This window comes from Lathyrus oleraceus, chromosome 3 (genome assembly GCF_024323335.1).
Source record: "Lathyrus oleraceus cultivar Zhongwan6 chromosome 3, CAAS_Psat_ZW6_1.0, whole genome shotgun sequence".
NCBI classification, from domain to species: domain Eukaryota; kingdom Viridiplantae; phylum Streptophyta; class Magnoliopsida; order Fabales; family Fabaceae; genus Lathyrus; species Lathyrus oleraceus.
This window is the reverse complement of record NC_066581.1, coordinates 370218512-370231871: the sequence shown is the minus strand read 5'-3', so window position 1 is coordinate 370231871 and position 13360 is coordinate 370218512.

Sequence of the window (13360 nt, the reverse complement as noted above, 5' to 3'; positions counted from 1 at the left end):
ATGGCGGTCCAACCTAATTGATAAGCATATAACAATCTCGATTCATCCGAAAGAGAAAGCGTTAAATACATCAAAAGATTATCGTAAAAACAATATTATAAATGAAATTGTAAACTCAAATTAATTACAGATCGAAATCAGGGACACCCCCTTGCATTGAGGGGTTTAACTACTCATATTATTCAAAATAGATTCAAGATAAAAAATACACATTACAAGTAATTGGATGACTTGGATCTTCAATCGCTTCCGCTCATAAAAATCTCCCGCTCTCCAAATTCCTTGATCTCTGTAATTCTCAATCGTTTGACAATTCTTTGTGTTCTCCTCTTTCCAAAGTGTCCTCTTCTCTTGTCGAAATTCTCCTAATATAGTGAAAATCCTTTGGCAAAGGTTGGAAATCTACAAAACTTTCTTGCAGCATAAGCCCGGGTAAAAAACGCAAAGATTGGAAGAATTTGCGCCTGGGCTAACACTCCCGTGTCAGCTAACACGGTGGCCGTGTCAGCTCTCTGCCTTTCCACTTCCTACCTGACACGCCCCAGGTGACCTGACACGGGTCGTGTCAGCTGAAACGGGCGATCGTGTTAGGCCCCTATCTTGGGCAGTGCTTATTCCTTTTTTGCCTTCCTCCTGACACGGCCCGTGGCAGGTGACACGGGTCGCCGTGTCAGGCCTCTTGAACTGGAAAATCTTCTTTCTTCAAACGCCCGAAACTTTCTCGCATTGAGTCTGTTGGCTCTGCTATGTGACCTGGAGAGCATAAGCACAAACAACCAAAGCATAAAATCCCGAAAACATAAAATAAACTAAAAATTGATAAAATGCTTAAATACTTACGGAAATGAAAATTAACTTCAACGGTCCCATAATGCGCACCAAGTGTTTCAAAATCCTTGGTTTCTTGTCGGATAAGTAACGAAAACATAGTGAAAATGGTGGTCGATCAATATGGTACTCAATATCATATTCATACAACAACATTTTCAACGAGCAGTCCTCCCAATCAGAGCAGGCTTTTCAAAGATATACTTGATTGGATCCATTTTGGATATCAAAAAGTAGGATGATTAATCATATACTAGCGCAGACGTTTGGCAGACCAGGCTAAAGCACAACAAGTCTTCTTGAGCATGGAGTACCGAGACTCACATTCTGTAGACTTCTTACTCAGATAGTAGATAACATGCTCCTTATACCAATTTAATCTTGTTGTCCAAGTACACAACCTATGGACTCTTCTAACACAATTAAATACATGATCAATGGTCTTCCTTCAATTGGAGGAGACAAGATAAGAGGTTCAAGCTAATACTCCTTGATGTTGTCAAAAGCTTTCTGATAGTCTTTTATCTAAACACAACCTTGATCTTTGCGGAGAAGTTTGAAGATTGGCCCACATGTGGTAGTCATGTGGGATATAAACCTGGAAATGTAATTTAGATGCTCGAGGAATCCTTTGACTTGCTTTTCTATCTTTGGTGTAGGCATCTCTTGAATAGATCTGACTTTATCAGGACCTACCTCAATACCCTTCTGATTGACAATGAAACCCAATAGCTTTCTTGAACAGACACCAAAAGTACATTTATTAGGATTCAAGCGGAGTTTAAGCTTTCTCAAATGCTGAAAAAGCTTCAACAAATACTCATTATGATCTTCTCCAGTCTTCTACTTAGAAATAATATCATCGATATATACCTCTATATCTTTCTGCATCATGTCATGTAAAAGAGTAGTCATGGCTCTTTGGTATGTTTCACCAGCATTCTTTAAACCGAAACACATCACTCTATAGTAGAATCTTCCCTAAGGTGTAATAAATGTCGTCTTTTCCATGTCCTCGGGTGCCATCTTGATCTAATTATAACCGTAGAAACCATCCATAAAGGAGAAGACATTCAACTTAGTTGTATTATCTACCAACATGTCAATGTGTGGCACAGGAAAATCATCTTTTGGGCTAGCTTTGTTCAAATCTCTATAATCAACACACATCTGAACTTTGCCATCCTTCTTTAGAACAAGCACAATGTTGGCCATCCATTGAGGATACTCAGTAGTAACAAGGAAACCAACATCAATCTTCTTCTGAACTTACTCTTTGATCTTAACAGCCATATCAGGATGAGTTCTTCTCAACTTTTGTTTAACTGGCGGGCATTTTGGCTTCAATGGTAATCTATGCTCCACAATATTAGTATCAAGACCTGGTAGATCTTGATAAGACCAAACAAACACATCCACATATTCTCTAAGAAGTTATACCATCCTCTTCTTAACATCCAGGCAAAATAGTGTTCCAACCTTGACTTCTTTCTTGTTCTCTTCAGAGCCCAAATTAATCACCTCTAATGGCTCTTCATGAGGCTGAATGGTCTTCTCCTCATGCTCAAGCAAACAGAAAATCTCATCAAGAATCTTTTCAACATCCTCTTCTTCCATTTTAAACACAAGGAATTCAAATTTGGGAGAGGGCATAGGGTTATTGTTTTCAATGGGTTTAATAACCAACCTGCATAATGATTTTATGCTAAATTTTAGAATATGAACAAATAAATGCACATTGTGATGCAGATATAAAAAGTGATTATTATTATCTTAGTTTTTTATGTTGTCATTTTTTCAGAAAAAGCAAAAAGAGAAAACATAATATGGATAAACAAAATAACCTTTTATTAATGATGATAAAATTTGAAACAAAGCCCACATAGATTCGCTTTCAACTTGGGCATAGTGAAAGGATCTGTTTTTTGAAAATAACAAAAACATATTATTTTCACAAGTGAACAAAAGAGGGAATGTCAACAGCAGTCTAAATCTGGCATATCAATCCGTGCGTCACAAAGTTTGGCGCTTCTTGTTCTTGATCATCTTCTAGGATTGCAGTAGCAGACTGATCTTTGGAGTGGATGAAACCAGCATTATAGAAAACTTCTTGAACCAGGAGAGAAGCCTAAACTAGCTCAGTTCTTATTCTCAGCAAGTTTAACAACTTGGCCTCATCCAACAGATTGACCATTTCCACAACTTGTTAGGCGTCTTTCAAAGAAATCATGAATGCCCCATTCTCCTTAACAACATTATCAACAACAGAAAGAACTTGAAACGGAGTTCCCACAGCTTTATCAACATCAATATACGAGAGTGAAGAAAGATGACTTACCAACATGGCATGTTCGCCACCCACAATCACCAACTTTCTGTTTTTCACAAATTTCAACTTCTGATAGAGAGTTGACACCACTACACCAGCTTCGTGAATCCATGGACGACCCATGAGACAGTTATATACGGTTGGATGTCCATCACTTAAAACGTAATCTGAAATAAGCATAAACCTATCTTCATCGGGAGATCAACCTCTCCAACCACAGTTTTCCTTAAGCCATCAAAGGCTTTCACAACAACCCCCACTAAACATCATCGGAGCACCTTGATAAGAGATCTTGAATAGAATAGGCTTTGGCATAAGATTTAGGGAAGAGCCAATGCCAACCAGCATATTGGACAAAGCATCTTCTTGACAATTCATGGAAATGTGCAAAGCTAAATTATGGTTCCTCCCTTACTCAGGCAGTTCTTCATCACTAAAGTTCAGGTTAATACACGCAGTAATGTTGGCCACAATGCCATCGAATTGACCAATTGTTACATCATGATCTACACAGGCTTGCTCCAAGACCTTCTACAAATCCTCTTTATGAGATTCTGAATTCATCAGTAAAGATAAGACATATATTTTGGAAGGAGTATGAAATAATTGATCAACCACATTAAATTCACTTCTCTTAATCAACTTCAGCACTTCATCATGATCAGATATCTGGTTTACACCGTTGGACTGGTGAGACTGCACCGTAGGAGTTTCCACCTGAGCTTGCTTACCCACCGAAGTATCTTCAATTCTTTTAAGGGCCACAAAAGTAAATGCTTGGCCACTTCGGGTCACACCGCTTACATAAGCAATATTCATAACAGAAGAAAGGGAAGGAATAGGAACTTCCTTTCCATCTTCCAACATTGTAGCATTATATTTGTAAGGAATAACTCTATCAGATTCATATGGCATAGGACCTGCCAGACAAATAACCAAAGGAGAAAGGATAGACTTCTGACTATTGTAGGCAATCACAATTGGTTATGGAATATTGAAATGGGGAACCATGACATTCACACCATGCACATCTTCATTCCTACCTCTGGTAATCTGAATAAGATTTCGATCTAGTATCTCTTGCAAATCTCTTTTCACCACAACACACCCTCGAGGGTTTCTTGAATAGATACGACAAGAAACATGGTTGTGCTCATAATAACTCATCTCTCACAAAGTTGCATGCATCACGACCAAGGACCTTCTAATCAGACTGACATAAAAAACATGGTACTTTCCAGGATATCCCTCAACCATATTCACAGTTGCACCACCATTTTTAGGCAATAGATTGGCTTGCACATTAGGACCAGAGTCTTCAAAAGACAAAATACCACTTTGCACTAGTCTTTTCACCTCAACTTTCAAAGCAAAACAATTTTCAATATCATGACCGGATGCTCCTTGGTGGAATGCACAATGATGATCAGATTTATACCACCATGGAAGTTCCTTTGGAATAGTCGGTGGAGTTCTAATCTGTACCGGATTCTTTTGTATCAAAGCAGGAAGTAATTCCGCATAGGACATCGTAATTGGGTCATATTACACTGGTCTCTATACACGGTTTTGTTGATGATTCTGTTGATGAGTATGTTGTTGAAAACGTGGTTGATAATTTGGTTCTACTTGAGCAACTAGAGATGAATTAACAATTGAGGTAACTGACGCCACATACTAATGACGTTGACTATTTTTCAGAGATCTCCTATGGCTTTCTTGCAAAATAGCGTTAGCATCATGTTCCTTCTTCTTGGACATACCTTTCCCATACTTCCTGGAACTATCAGATGAACCACTTTCTTTAAATCATCCCTCACAAACACCCTCTTCTAATCTCATCCCCATGTTTACCATCTCGGTAAAATCATTGGGAGCACTTGCAATCATTCTGTCATAGTAAAACAGACTCAGTCTTCAAAAACAGCTTTGTCATCACTTTTTCTTCTAACGTAGGACTGACCTGCGTTGCAATCTCGTGCCATCCATGTGCGTACTATTTGAAAGTTTCCTTATCCTTTTGGGACATAGCACATAGTTGATCTCGGTTCGGCGCCATGTCGACATTATACTTGTACTGACGAACAAAATCTTCACCTAGGTCATTGAAAGTATGAATCTGGGTGCTATCAGGTCTCATGTACCACTTCAAAGCATCACCAGTCAAACTATCTTGAAAGTAATTAATCAACTATTGATGTTTATCAGTTTGAGTCGACATTTTACGAGCATACATCACCAGATGACTCAAAGGACAAGAATTACCCTTATATTTCTCGAAATATGGAACTTTGAACTTATGAGGGATCTTCACATTAGGAACCAAGAAAAGATCATGAACATTATTTCCAAACAATTCTTTTCCCCTCAAAGCTTGAATCTCTTTCTGCATTGCTTGAAACTGATATTGAAATTCATCCATCCTTTCATAAACACCAACAGTTTCACTTTGATTAGCATGGAAAACAAGTTCTTCAACATGAGGAGTAGCATGGACCATGGGAGGTGGTACAGACATAACAGGTTGAGCAACGAGAACTTCAACAATTGGTTGATATCCTTTAGGCACAAAGTTAGGAGGCATACCCCATGGAAAATCAAGAGGCATTTGGTGTTGCAGAGTACTGACCAGGGCCACAAAAACGGGCGTAGAAGCGATTTCAGAAATCACATTCCTCTGAAGCAGAGTCGGAGGAGGAGGGGGAGGAGGAGGTTGATTTTGAGCAGCCGCCAGAGCTTCCATCATAGCAGTGAGCCTTTCTAAACTTTCCCTCAAAGTAGTCACTTATTCACGGAGTTCACGATTCTCTTGATCTAAACGATCCATCTTTTTCTGTTGATTAGCACGAGTGTTGTATTGGCGAGACAACTTTCCTAAATGAAGACCAAAAAAAGGAAGCAATAAGACACCTAGAAAACTCATACGAAGCAAGACCAAGATGCAACATGATGCTTGATATGCAAATGTAAATGCAAAGTTTTCAAGGAACTTCAGGATATAAATCAAATTACAAACATCATAAAGGAAATAACACATTTTGAAATACTGAAAACCATATTTTATTTATAATGGGAAGGATTACAATCTAAAATACAATCCCAACAATCCTAAAACATAAGAGGAAAGAAGTTAGGTATATGTAATCATATCCAATGGTGACCCAATTCCAAGCTGATACTTCTTGCGAAGTTTTTTTATCTCTCTTTCATAGTTACTCTTCATGGCATCCTTCTCCATCACAAGCTGATATATAATGCGTTTCCAAACACCAGAAGTAGGAAGATGAGTAGATGATGAAATGTTAGAGGAAAATAAATCCTCTTAGTTCCTTGACCTCTTCATAGCACGTTGCTTAAGCAAATCTATCAAGTCATGCTTTTCCTTCAACTGCTTCTGTAATTCTATCTTCTTGAGGTTTGAAGCGTGAAACTTGTCTTCCCAAGCATCCTTCTCTTGTTCCGTCCTAACCAAAGCTTCTTGCAACTCCTCTATGCCTTTAATATGAATAGTGGATGATGTGACCATTACTAAAGACATAGGTCTCTCATAAGCATAACACATCTTGAATTTTTTTGCTCTCCTCTTCACCCAACTAGTATAAGGCTCCAAAGATACATAATTCTTCAATCCAAGCTCACTTTTTCCTTTCCTATGAGTATTGTGTCAAACATGCACCATCATAGCCTTCAATCCTTGAGTGTCTTTCCTTTCTTGGAAAAATAAACCTTCTAACAAAGTGTTATTAAGTTTTTCCTTCATAGTGAACCCAAATTGACATCTTGTGAAAGCTAGATTGTAGCTGATTCACCCTTGTGTACCAAGAAGAGGCACATTATAGAACTCCCCACAACTATCAGTAATCTTGATGTTGTCATAAACATAAGAATACCAAGTGATGTCATCATTAGTGAGAGACATCATTCTTTGAGACCACCTTAAACAACCATTGTTTTCTTTAAAGATAAGAGACTCTGGCAGGTGCAAAATAAACCACTTGTACAAAAAAGGTGCACAACATAAAATAAATTTGTTTCCCTTAGAAGTCCTATGATGAATGGAGAAATAGGTGTCCCCAAGAAAAGTTGGAACATGATTCCCAACCAAAACAACCCTAATAGCATTAACATCAACAAAATTGTCAATGTTGGGAAACAATACCAAACCACTGATGAGCAAGGAAAGAATAACTTCAAAGGCCACCATGCTATTAGCATTAGCAAAAGAAAAGGCCTTCTTGGTCAGAAATTTTGAAGTCAACCCTCTGATACCCCCTTTGACAGTGAGATTAGCATCTATGTCAGATTTCATCAGGTGAATAGCTCCAGTAATAACTTAAGATTCCATAATCCCTTCCAAACCACAAAAAGGAACCCTGTCAGAATTTGGTATACCCAAGAGATAAGCATACTCCTCCATGGTAGGAAATAACTAATAATCAGGGAAAGTGAAACACCGGTAGACGGGATTGTAGGACTGGATCAGAGTACAAAGAAGACAATCTTCAACATTAGTAGATAGAACAAACAAAATGGTCTCTGAAATCCTTAGGATCATCCACAAAAGATTCTAGCTTTCTCAATTCCCTAATAACAAGACATCTGAAAATGGATTTTCGAGTATTCCTTCTTCCAATATCCATAGTCAAAATACATGCGATGTTTGCAAAGAGAATATCTAAGTTCCTTGAAAACTGAGAAAAATTCTCATGAATGCAATGGATTCATGATGCAACAACCACAAACAAGATCACACAAGGCATATAAGCAAGGTTAAAGGTTCGGAGTCATGAGCGTGGAGCCGAGGGTAAAAACCAACCCACAAGATATGTACTAAGGGTATAATCACCTATAGAACAAGGTTCAAAAAAGTTCCCTGAGTCATAATCCTATCTTTTAGATATTATCATCTTAAACGACTACTCGCCAACCAATAACATTCTCAAGAGAAACTCATCCGAGTCTAGTATCGTGTAACAACTGATTCAAGTCTACACCTGAATAGCCACCATACTACGTCCTAAAAGGCTAAGATGGGTTAAGGGTTCTAAGGTCCTCAGCTTCTCGGGCTCCCAAGTTGGCAAAATTAATGCCAATTACGACTACTTGTAAGTCATAAGTAATCCCAAAGGGGCCTCTACTGAGCGGAGAATCTCAAGTCAGATCATTAAGAATTAACTCCATGTAATCCAAACAAGACTATACCACCCTCCTATCATAAGAGCACTCAAGTCCGGGTATAGGACTTAGCTCACCACACAAGGATCACCAAGCACCAGACAGAACAAACAATAATAGACAACATCACATATAATATACCCATATAAACAAAGATAGGCTAAACCCATTGAGGACTACTCCCCAACAGAGTCGCCATTTTTCTGTAGCGGTAAAAGTTTTGAGATTAAGCTATTGATGAACTTAACTCAAAAAGCAAGAGTCGTCACCAAACTTTTATCCTTTCCAAAGGAAATGGGAAAAATAATGAATAAAACCCAAATAAGTTTTAAAGCAAAACTAATAAAAACAAATATAAGGGTCCAAGGATTGGTTATGCAAAGGGAAGGTATTAGCACCCTAAACATCTGTAGTACTCTATAGAGACCGCTTTAAAAATTTGTGTATTTTAGCTTAAAATGGTGTTGTTTGCAAAAGATTGGGGAGATGAGAAGAGGAATATTTTTACAATTTTTGTGTTTGCCAAGACTTCTTGAGCCTCATGCCTACGTACCAATAAAGTGCAATGGAGGATCAAAACCTCGTAGTTCGTGGTAAAAATAAAAAAGATAATTGTTTTAATTCCTTTTAATGAGGAGATATTTTGTCATTTTAAGGAGAACACTCAATTAGTAACTCACAAGTATGAGAACTTTACATTGTCATGAGAAGGGCTCCAACTTGGATAAAGATCAATAAGTATGCCACTAGCTCTCTTAGATGGAAAAGAATTATCATCAATACTATGGGGATAGGAGAATTACATATAAACTATGGAAATAAATCATGTCTAAACTTTGAAAAGAGTTATAAGAGAAAAAGTGCACAAAGGGCAAAAATAGTTTGAATGAGTTATGCATTTTTTAGTCTTTTTGAAATTGGTTTGGATATGCTTAAGATGTATTAGCATTTATTAAGAAAAATGTTTTTTAAAATCACTTGGCAAAAATCAATGTTTATTGAGGAAGTAGTTCAAGTTTGAAAATAAGAAGATTTTTTAAAAGAAGAGAGAAAATTTTGAAAATCAAAGAAGGGGAGGAGAAGAAGAGACTATCCTAGAACATAAAGTAAAATCTAGGGAGGAAAGATCTAACCAAGAGATAACAATTTTTATGACACAAAACAAGCAAGAATCCCTCCTTTGTATTAAGCCTCAAGCAAACCAAATAAGCAAAGAATAAACCATGTACCAGATGAAACCAAAGTAACCAAGCCAAGTCTTCAAAATAAGCCCAAAGTTAAACATACCAGATGGATCACAAGGTTTCAAGTCACAAACTCCCAAAGCAAGGGTCAAAGTCCAAGTTCTAAGTCCATAACTCCATAGTAATGCCAAGGATAGTAACCACAAGTCCATAAATCAAGAAAACCATATTTTTTAGAGGTTTTTTCTTTATTAATGTCTTTAAAATAAAAATAAGTCCAAATGGACAAAGAAAATAAGAACATAAGCATAAACAAAGATCCAAGTGGACAAAGAGAAAATAACATAAGTACAAATAATATGATATGAGATGCTAAAATAAAAGCATAAAGTAAATAACAAGAAATAAATGACAAAAGATAAATGACATTAAAGTAAAGTTAATGCAATAATATGTTAGTAAGTTGTGTTAGTAAGCAAGAATATAAAGGTAATTGGTCATTTTCGGGAGCACACTCAACCATTCACCCAAAAGTATGAAAATATGTACCATTATATCACCATGAGAAGGGCTCAAACTTGGATAAAATCAATAAGTATTCCACGATCTCTCATAGGTGAAAAGGACACAATATTTTTCACACAATACCATGTGGAATAGGAGACTTATAATCTCACTTATGAAAATGACTTGCTTCGGAACAAATTTAGCGTTATGTTAAGCAATCTTAATATGACTTATGTAGAAGTCACAACTATTTGAGGCCGGTTAATAATAATATTTGTGTTAATACATGCTAGATAAATGATATGTAAATCATTCTCATAAAGTTATGCCGCACAAAAAAGAAAAGGGGATTGATCAAGCACGAAGGCTAGGAGAGTGGTCCATTACATCAATCAATACTTCATGATACTTAGGACAAACTTATGCATCAACCCAAAGTACCTTAAATGATCAATGATCAATTAGGAGGTAGATTTGAAATGATGAAAGTTCATAAAACACCAATCCACATATCATGAACAAGATGGACACAAATCATCCAATTGATCAAAAGAAAAAAGGAAGAGAGAGAGAGAGAGAGAGAGAGAGAGAGAGAGAGAGAGAGAGAGAGAGAGAGAGAGAGAGATGAAGAAGAAAAGGAAAAGAGAAAAATCAAATCCAAATTGGATCAAGGGATTGATCAAGTCATCATTAAATTCAATCATCCATTTCGGTGGATTCGGGTTTTCACCCTATCAACACCCAAGATCTATTGAGTTTGATGAGACTTATGATCATCATGACCAAGATCCAAGGCCAACATAAGTCATCCAGGGTCAAACAAATAAAAAAATACAAGAAAATAAAATAAAATGTATTAAAAACAAAGTTTAAATGAATTTTAAAAGGGAAATCAAAGAAAAAAATCCATAAAGTCCTTCAAAATACCAAATAAATGGCCAAGAAAATTATGGAAGGCTGGAAATAAAATGAGAGACAAAATAAATTTTTCAGAAATTTTAAATACTTAAAAGTATTTTTAAACCAATTAAAACAAAGGGGAAAAGAGATAATTCATGAAAACTAAAAAATCAAGAAAATAAAATATGGAAAAATAAAAATCAGATGAATTTTTTTTTAGAAATTATTTAAAATGAAAAAAGAAAAATAAATTAAATTAGAAAAAACACGTAGTGTTGGATCTGGCCTCATTAATTGACGTGGCAGACCCAACAATTCTCAAGTTATGACTGTACGATGGAAATTAGCATAAATGAAACACGGGATCTAATTCAAATTGGGCCAATAAAAACATTTCAAATGGATAAAGTGTCTAGCCCAAACTCAGATAACCTGAGATAACTCCAGTCATCTTCCCCATTGATCTTTCACCGGAGTTTCATCGTTTGGTAAATTCAGAGCATGAGACTACCAACATTGTGATCACCTCCTCATCATGAATTCAACCTTATGCTCAAAATTCATTTATCTAAACTGAGCATGGAAATTTTCATAGATGTTTCTGAAACAAGCAAGCCACAAAAATTAAAATTAAATGGTGAACACGATCAATAAACAACAGATAAGTTAGGGGAAAACATTAATGAGTGAAGGACTACATTGTGGTAACTTGTTTGAGTTCAAATGATACTCAGAACTACTTCGTCCAAATGATGCTCAGAAGTTGATGAAGCTCGATCTGGTCAGGGAACTTCAAAAGGTCTTAGAGCTTGGGAATTATTCCAAAAGCTTTAGAGAAGACCAGAGGTGCTAATGGAATCAAGAAATCGGATTGAAATAAGTTGGAATTCAGAGTGCAACATGGATTTCTTGGCTCTCAAAAGCTTGGGAATGAATGCAATTCGTTGCTCTATTTATAGGGAATGTATTAGGATCCAAATACGTGTGGAATGAAGCTCAATTCGTACAAAACGAATTTGATCAGAATGTGTGGAAAGTGTGACTTGCAATCCATCAAAACTCAGCCAAATCACGTGTTTTAATAGTCAATTAACTTCTTAAGACTTGATTAAACATATTTAGGTCCAAAACACATGGTAATTTGGCTTTTAATTGAGATTAGTGAAGTTTAAATTCGGATCATGGTGATTTCTTCAGTTCCAAGTCACCTTAATCAACTTAATTGGGCATCTTGATCAGGAGGCTTTTTGATCTCATTCTTCTTGTAATATGTTGACATCATATCAAAGATTACAATATGCCAAGAAAGGTTACGTTTGGATGCTTTAGCACAGAGTTATGACATGCTGAAGTTGGCACAAAAATCTGGTAATGTAACTTAGAAAACTCTAAGTCCCAAATGGCTGAAAATGACCTATAATGTCTCAAATAAAACCATGGCCTTCCAAGCATAATTTGAATTTGATCCTTGAATCAAACTTGTAGAGGGTATCGCAAATGATGTTGTGCAAAAAGAAGCAGCCTCAAATTTTGAAAATTAAAGAAGTTGTAATCCTTGAAAGTTGAGAAAAATTCACTTGAAAATAGATCAAAATCCCTTAAGTCCACAAATGACCTATAATGTCTTCAAACTTTTGATGATCCTCCAAGAACATTTGGATCTTGTCATGTAATAAGAAGTTATATATGATATTAATCAGAGTCATATTCAAAAATAATCATTCAAAAATGTTGAGAATTGAAGGAGTTGTGATCCTTGGAACATTGACTTAAAATGTTGACTTTTGGTCAAACCACTTGGAATAAAACATGTGCACTTGGACTTCTCTTGCATTTCAAGGTACATGGATGATCATATGAACTCAACATATGCTGTCCTTGAATTTATCTTGATCAAATTGCTCAAATTTTGAGGTAACTTGTTGAAAAAGGCATGGAAATAAACACGTGAACCTTTGACTTTCCTTGAGAAGTAAAAAACAAAACTTTGAGATACTATTGATCAATATGGGATTAAAAGATGCTTGAGGACCTTTAGAGATCATTTCTTGAGATATATCCCCTTGAGAATCAATGGTTGACGACACTTTCAATTGAGGGATCTGAAGCTAGCGGAAATATACTATAACGTATTGCATGCTCAAACATACAACAGAGTCGCCATCGAACTTTATTTATCCCATAAGGAAAGGGAAAACATCGATAGAATCCAGGGGAAAGAGATATATTGGGTAAGGAAGTCGGTTATGCAAGGGGAAGGTATTAGCACCCCTAACATCCATGGTACTCCATGGGAACCGTTTTGATTGTTCTCGCTCGAATAGGTGTTATATCTAAAGATTACACGTAAAATAAGGGGAAAAGGAAAGAAATAGATAAAGTGCTCGGTGAGGATTAGGGCCCTCATGCCTACGTATCCTCATAGTGCAATGAGGAA